An 8,553-nucleotide genomic window follows, 5' to 3' on the forward strand; every position below is an offset into this window, starting at 1 on the left:
CACACAGCACCCCCCTCCCCTCTCTCCCTCTGTCTCTTTGACACACATACACACACACGCACACAGATACAGTCAAATACATTCCCTGCCCCCTAAACGCAGCCAAAGTCTGAATCATGATTCAGGTGATTCTGGCCAATCCAGGAAAAGAAGTGACTTGTGTAGGGTTTGTGTATAGGCCTCACTTCATGCATCTGTACATAAACAATACACTTCAGTTTCAGAGCCACTTGATGGTTGAATAATACAGTTTATTCAACCACCACATTTTAACATTCATCTAAATGTTTATTATGCGTTAAGTACGTTTCTGTGGGCAACATCCGCTGGTAGTTAATAATATTGAGGACACTTGCTGCTTTTGAATTCAGGTGAAAGCCTTTATCCTCTATTGATTTCCTTTGTTAAATCTCTGCATGGCATAGACAACTTTGAGACTTTGGGGCATTTGAGATGTTGGACTGAGCGAGAGCAAAAGTACTGCTGCTCGATATCAGAAAAAATATTCTAGTCTGTTGAACAACTCTGAAGTTAAGTAGCCTAAGCTGTTCGCTGCAGTTGGTCATTAATTTTGCAGGCTTGGCTAAATGGTCTGGCTGATGTGGGGCTGTTGGGTCAAAGGTTGGACTGTATGTGAAGTCATGCCTCAGCTTTGTGTGGAGGACTTTAGTGTGTTTGGAGCAGGGCTGCTGTTGTGCTAACTCTGGGGATACAGTAGCAATACATGTTAACACTTCCTGTTTGGGCGGCGTTGGGCTCTGCTGTTGTTACAAACATCCTCCGCAGTACAGGTGCAGGAAGATTTGGAGGAAAAGAAATAGAGAAAAACCACTGGTTTCTTGATTACTGTGTGTGAAATTGCAACATCATCAACACGGGTATCAACTCTCATGCATTTAGATTTTCTTAAATTTTGTCAAACCTGTGATGAGGATGTGAATCGTCTGCCAAGGAATTCTCGATGTTGCTTGACATCAAACAAGTCCAGGCGTGTTACTCCCTTGACTGACCTGCTTAAAGGCAAAGAAACAAACAAAACAGCACAGGTTGAGGTTTAGAGGTGTAGTCTGAGATATGTAAATGCATTTTTGAGTGGATTTTCACCTGAAAACTGAAAAGATGCCTCACTGAAACTATGATTTTTGTTTCAATGGAAGTCAATGGGAACACATGTTGAATTTCTTCAAGCTTAAACCGGCCAGAGACAGTTTTTCTTTTAATTTCTAGACTGGTTTCTTTAACGAGGAAGGTTCTCAAGTGACCAGATGAAGAGCGTCTGATTGGTTGAGCGTTGCAAATCTGATCCTAATCCTGACAAAAAGTTATTTTCCAGTGGAGTTGTCTGTTTAATACAAAGCCAGCGTGACAATGACAGAAAAAAAATACTGTCAGCAGAGTTACGAGCCAGACTGCAACACTTTGTGATAATCCTCAGCTTGTTTGAGACACACTCCACTGTTGTAGCTACTGTGTCGACTCGAGGACAAACATAAGAAAACGTGAACATAACAGTTTGTTTCATCGGGTTAAGACTGTGACCCAGCAGCTGCTAAGCTTTGAAACCATTTGCATTCTTAACTGATAATATCCTACATGTGAGCATCTGGAAACTTGCTTACTTGCCTCTATCTTTTTATTTCCCACCATCTTCTTTTTTGGTTGTTTTTTTTTTACATATACCTTGATCTTGTGAATAACAGAACACAACAGCTGAGAACAAAGGAAAAGACCTGCTGATAGCCTGCTGATGCCAGCAATAGGACTGCACAAAGCAGCAGAAACTGCCAGCAAATCAGAGTGATTTGGAGGGTGTATTAAATTGGCCTATAAAGTGCTAATTGTGCCCATACTGGAATGAAAAGTCTCTTTCCAAATGATCCCCTTAGCTGATTAAGATAGTTGTCAAAAACGTATCAGTGCAATGAGCAAATGAGAAATGAGAATAAACACTTTTTTTTTGGTTATTGGATACTATCAAAAAAGTCTGACTACGTGCTTTCATGTAAAGGATTTAACTTGTACCTGGGACTGTTGAAGTGCTGACGTGCTTGTTGAAATTCATATCTAGGAGAACTGTTTGCAGCTCAATGGGAATGTTATACCTAAAACAATCTGTAAATGTGACCATAATGTGACAATTTCTACACAGCTTAACTGGATTTTACTGTTTGTCGCAGAAAATATAGAGTCATTATCAGAGTATATGGCACAATTTAGCCACCCTGAAAACATTATCAGTCTTCAAATAATGTGGTGGAGTGCATGGCAGCACTTTTTTCTGGGATATGCAAGGCACACGCCCTGAACTCCTACTGTATGGCCTTAAACAATTTTAGAGCATTACTTGATCTTCCAGGGTCTCTTTAAAGATTCATGTTTGCCCTTGTGACGCACATTCTCCAGCGATTGGCTTTTTAATTTGTATGACTGGAAGACGCACACAGCCCATGCATTAAGATCATAGGCTGGCGGCACCGTGGGCCTCACGCAGTGGGGAGGTGCAGTGCTGCTAAATGCATTGGAATCTAAATTATGTAATAGACTCATCAGGCGAATGTCATCTTTGGTTCCAGACTCTCATGGAGAACGTCAGTTTTTCATTAATGAGGTTGTTTAAGTGTGTAAACACCCACGCAGGCTGAAACACGCAGAGCACATTTACACTTCTAACCGTCATGTGCAGTACATGCATGCACGCACACACACACACTCACACACATCACAGAGTTAAATCCTGCTCATTCAGCCTTGAACAAAGCAGCTCCTATTTGGAAACATGGAGACTTATCTTCAGTCGTTGTGGAAAACAGCATTAAAACCATTTTGGCGACAAGAGTTAAACTCGTCTACGGCTGATTTAGAATCTGTCATCTAAATATCAAGGCAGCTTTTCAGCTTCTGTTGTATTCTCTAACATTTAATTACACTGCCTGTGCATATCTTCACTGGGGTGATTTGTTCGGTTTTAACAGGGATGATAGTTAGCAGGTAAAGTGTCATTATTTTATCTGGAATTCTTTAACAAGAAAAACATTTGTGCAAACAAGACGAGCACCACTTTCCTTCTCCTTGCATCAAAATACCACTACAATTTCTCTATTGAGTGACAAGTCCTTCATTGGAAAACGAGACTGTAAAATTTAAACCTTGCTCTTGCGTGATGCTGAAATTGTTATTATAATGTTTCTTCTGGCACAAATCGTTGTACATGTGGAAAAAAAGAAACTCTTGCTTTTCCATCCTTGGCATAATGTTGCACCACTTTGTCATGTTGTTTCGCATATTGGTAATTAAGCTTCAATTTAAATGTTATTTAATGAGGTTCCCAACCGACAAGAGTCAGAATCTTTTTTTTTTAGGTAGAATTATAGACTATTTTCAATCAGTAGGAAGCACGTCTCACCTTGAAACTTGTGTGTAGAGTTCACTTGTGAAGATGTCAGTGAGCAGCTGTCATCCTCAGACCCAACATTTCATTTTTTCGATTCAGAGATCTTGAGGTCAGGAAAACGTGTCGATACCGTTGGCAAACGGCAAGACCCTTAAGAATCAGTTTCCTGACCCATCTTGAATCCCAGCCCAGGGTTTAAGAGCAGAGGAGTTGAGCACTTTGATTTGCTTGCTTCCTCTGAGAGCCACAGAAAGCAATAACAGAGAGCTGAGCATGTAAACTGAAGACATAATGTAATAATTATCTCAAAATGCCCATGTGACTGCGGCGGTCAGTTCAACTAATGAGGCAAAGTTTGCTACAAAATGTGTTTGGATTTTTTTTTTTTGGAGAGGGAGTTTCTCTGCGTCTCTCTTCTCTCTACTGCTGGAAATCAGTGTGTGGACTGACGTGCATTGTGTCGTTCTAGAGATACACACTGCCAAAGGAGAGAGACCTTAACAAGATTTTCAACCTTTCCTTTTGATTGCAGATGAGCTAAATACATTGGTATGCATGAGAGGGAAAAAAAACTCTCAGAAAAGGTGTCTTTTGCCATAGACTCATTTTCTCCCAGTCCTAGTCCCTGTTATGGCTGAAATTGCCTTAAGTGTGATTGTGAGTGCGAATAAGCCTTTCACAGCATTATTTTTATTCAAGCTGTTCCCAGGCAAACCTACAGGCAGTTCCTTTTGGGTCTGAAATGACGCTTAGGGGCCCACTCAATCTAATATCTAATGTGGCTGCAAGTTAAAAGGAAATGCATACTGAATGTCAGGATTTATTGCCAGTTTTAATGGTCCAGACCTCTTTATATCATTTTTAAAACCTCTTTCCATAGGTTTCCTTCCAAATGAGCCCTGCTAATTTCATGGGCCGTGGTAATGGCGGTATTTTGCCGGCAAGGCGTGGAGACATAACCTGTGTAAGACATAAAACGCACTTTCACATAGGCTACTGGAAGAGTTTTTTTTTTTTTTACTCTAATATTTTTATTGTTAATCATAAGACTATATCAGATTATATAGGTCAAATATCCTTTGAGTCAGATTTCACCCCAGGCGTTGGTAATACAGTTAAGGGCTTTCGCAGTGACCCAACTAATTTGCACTTGAATGGAAAGACACTGATGCAAACGGAGAATACACTGAGAGGACAACATGTGGCAGTGGCTTGTTAATAATGCATTTGTTTGCCAAACAAATAAATAGACGCATAACACAGACAAACATCAGTCACAGAACCGCCTCTGTGAACAGGCCCATCCCTGAAGAAAAGGGGGGGGGAGAGGAGAAAGACAGAGAAAGTCTGTTTATTCCTTCTGCCACAGCCTGCAATATCCATACTGCTGAAACACGCAATTCCCCAAAGAAAATACAACCTCGTCCAAACCCCCCCCCCCACACACACACACACACACCGTACACAGACAGTAGGCAACGCGGCACCAGGCAGCCCAGGCTCATATGAACAACTCCTTGATGTGATAGTTCCAATACATCATCTGTCTACACATTAGATTCAGGCACAGCAAGCCTGAGAGAAAGCATCCCGGACCCAGAACCTAACCAGTTTAACGACATTCATTAGAATGGGAAAAACTGTGCCTCAGCACAACCAGCTGGGGTGGATGACAAAACACACACTGTGAGTTGTTGATCCTCCGGATCAGGCAAACACACTCAGAAATACACACATTTGTGTTGCACAAGTGACAAAGATGCACGCACACACATACACACACATAGACTTGACACTGCAGAGGCAATAAGACTATTTTTACAGGTGTAGGTATGGATTCTGGTTATGGTAATTTTATAGATCATTTGGAAGGGATATAACACAGGGTTTAATAAGGTTACATTTCTTGCCCCTGTAACTGAAAATAGACTATCACCAAGCACTGGCAAGCAGCCTGTATATGTTATATTGCTAATGGAAACCCACACACAACTCAACATTTAAGGCACAGTTTGTTTTCTGGGTCGATGATCCAAGGGACCAAAAATCAGATGCCACATGTAAGTCTCTTTATGTTGTGCTTCTTTCTCTCTTTATGCATGGAGTTAAAAAAAAACAAAAAAACAGTGTGACACAAGTGTGCTTTTTGCAAACGATGCCATAAAAATCCAAATACATAAAAGGACGCTCATCAACAGATCTGAAAAGTCAAACTGCCCGAAGCGTGACAAACATTTCTGTAAAGCCTCTCCGGGGGATTCCTGTCAGCTTATGAATGTTAATGGAACAGAATCTGAGACTTTGCTGTAGATTATGGCGTTTAACCACAAGTCTGTGATGGCACAGCTACTTGTTGTAGCGCTGTGTTGTTCCACATGGACAGGGATGTGAGCAGTTTACTAATAACTCTCTAGTGCTTTATAGACAGACCATCGCCTCAGATCACATGTAATGACCAACACAAAAGTCTTCTCTTCTAATATGACAGAGGATGCAGCTCTGATGTGTCTAGACGGTTGGACCCAGTTGATATCGATTTGATCCTATCGACAGCTTTGGATATGTGTTTGTTTTTTCACATCAGACTCTGAATTAGTTGAACAACACTGTTAAACAATGGAAGTGTTATGCTCATATACAGAGACCAGCTTAATTACCAAGTCATGGGAGGTGTTATCAGGAGCCATAATTAGAGCGGAGTGTCAAACTGAGTTTCTCACCCTATAGAGGGAGTGCTGCTCAATACAGGCCTCTGTAGTACAATACAGTATAGGAGGTGTGACATCAACGTGGTGTGCTGTGTCTCCAGTATTCGCTACATACTAACTGTGCATAGGAGTGGGACTCACCAGAAGCTATACAATAATATCACAATAGCATTCACAGTATGATATTATTGTGATTTTCAACATTTTGCCATATCTGGAGTATTGCAGTAACAAGACAAATTGTGATTTATTACCTTTTGGCAACTGCAAATTATCTCAAGAGAGGAAAACTTTGTCAACATCTGTTTTATCTAATGTGAAAAACTTCTCAGTATGGGGCGGCGTTTAGCTCACTTGGTAGAGCTGCCGCCCCATGTTGAGGCTATAGTTCTCACTGCAGGCATCGGGCAGCCCTTTCCTGCATGTCATTCCCCCCTCTGCCTCCCCATTTCCTGTCTCTCCCTCAACTGTACTATCAATTAAAGGCAAAGAAAGCCCCAAATATATATACATATATATATATAAATAAAATAAAATACAATTCTCAGTCTGTTTATCTAACTTAAATCTTTACACTTGTAAATGAGATTGTTGAGCAAACAGACTGACCAGCACAATCACAGTAATTAGTGCTCTAGTATTCTAGTATCAAAAACTTCAATTTGTACTTTGATTAACACAATAAAAGATTGATCCTTGGCATTCATTTATTGCCCTACTATGCTGTATCGATTTTCCACCCACTCCTTATTGTGCACAGTATAGTAAATACTGATCACAGTATACAGTTTTGTTGATGTGCCCTCACTTCATTCTAACAGTAAATAATACATTATGTGTGACAACAGTTGTCTTGACTTCGGAGGATCTCTGCCAATTAAACTTTGCGTCTCTGGAGCTCTTTCATCGCCCTTGCAAAAGATTTTTGATTCTTTCCAGCTATGAGGAGTTCCTCGATTTCCATCACGCAATGCACTGTGGGAGAATAGCTGCTCTGTCTCAATTTGCATACTTCAACTCGCACTTGCGATTTCCAGTGTGCAGGTGCGCTGACATTGACAAATATGGGAAACATGGCCAGACTTATCACCCTCATGGTCGCCATCTTGGCTATAGCTTACAGGGAGAGATCACTGCAACCAAGGAAGGAGGAGGACACATTGTCAGTGCCAATGAACAACTTAATTTCTATATCACATGACGGAGGGGACACACTCAGGGAGAGTCAAACAATAATTTTAAATCAAGTGAGCAGGTGGACGACAGCCATGTTCACATGTTGCGACAACACTTCTGCATTTAAAGTCACACACTTCAGCATATTGTTTACACAACTAACTGTTGGTGTGACATCTAGTGGCTGTGGAAGTTGCTTACAGACCCTTTAAGGCAGTGGTTTTCAAAGTGGGCGGGCATGCTCATCTTTCTAATTGCCTGCCAGTCAAATTTGGGTAGTTTGCACCTGACATCGAGCCTCAAACTTGGGGGGTTTACAAAGGGGGTCCTCAGCCAGAAGCTGATGCTATTCGGGGTTCCTTGGCATGGAAAAGTTTGGGAACCCCTGCTTTAAGGTAAGTAAATGGTAAATGGTAAATGGTCTGTATTTATATAGCGCTTTTACCATACCTGCAGCGATACCCAAAGTGCTTTTACATCATACATCGCATTCATCCATTCACACACTGATGGCGGAAGCTGCCATGCAAGGCGCCAACCACGACCCAACAGGATCAAGGTGCGTAAGGTGTCTTGCCCAAGGACACTACGGCAGCAACCGGGACAGTAAGCTTTAAAGTCACTTCTCCAAAAACAATTTAGAAGAATGATTTTGATTGTTGCTTTATGATTCTAAGACAGCAGTGAAGTTTTATTTCTTCCCATAAAAAACTACTTTTATGATAATTTAGACAGACCCAAAGGTTCGCATATAAAGTCTGCATGAATATTTGAGTATGTGACAATAAATTTGAGGGTGCTTAGAGTAGGATTAAGCATGTATTCACAGCATTAAAATGAATGACCTCCTCCTTCCATAGCACAGATACATAACATAAATCAAACTGTATCATGAATATAAAGTTCTGACAAAACTTTCAAGATGAAAGACTTTTTTATTGTTTGAATATTGTGACTGTGACAAATCTAAGTAGTCTGCACAATCTTCCAGAATTAGAGTTGGACGCCAAACAAGATATTCCGCCAGCTCTGAGTAACTGCTGCTCAAAGTCTCTACAAGTTAGCATCGTCCGTCATCATTCATGGTCACACACACACACACACCTACATTATACTGAAATACATTGTGACCAGGAATTTGTGCTAAAACGGGATGTCCTCATACACTGAGCGTCTTCACATGTGGACAATCTCAGGCATCATTATTTCTCACCTTAATAAGCTGTTGTCCTCGGTTCTTCCTGCTGCCTTTTAATAATGATACCAGCTTCCAGGATT

This window comes from Trachurus japonicus, chromosome 20 (assembly GCF_045865225.1).
Source record: "Trachurus japonicus isolate A0001 chromosome 20, Traja_1.0".
NCBI classification, from domain to species: domain Eukaryota; kingdom Metazoa; phylum Chordata; class Actinopteri; order Carangiformes; family Carangidae; genus Trachurus; species Trachurus japonicus.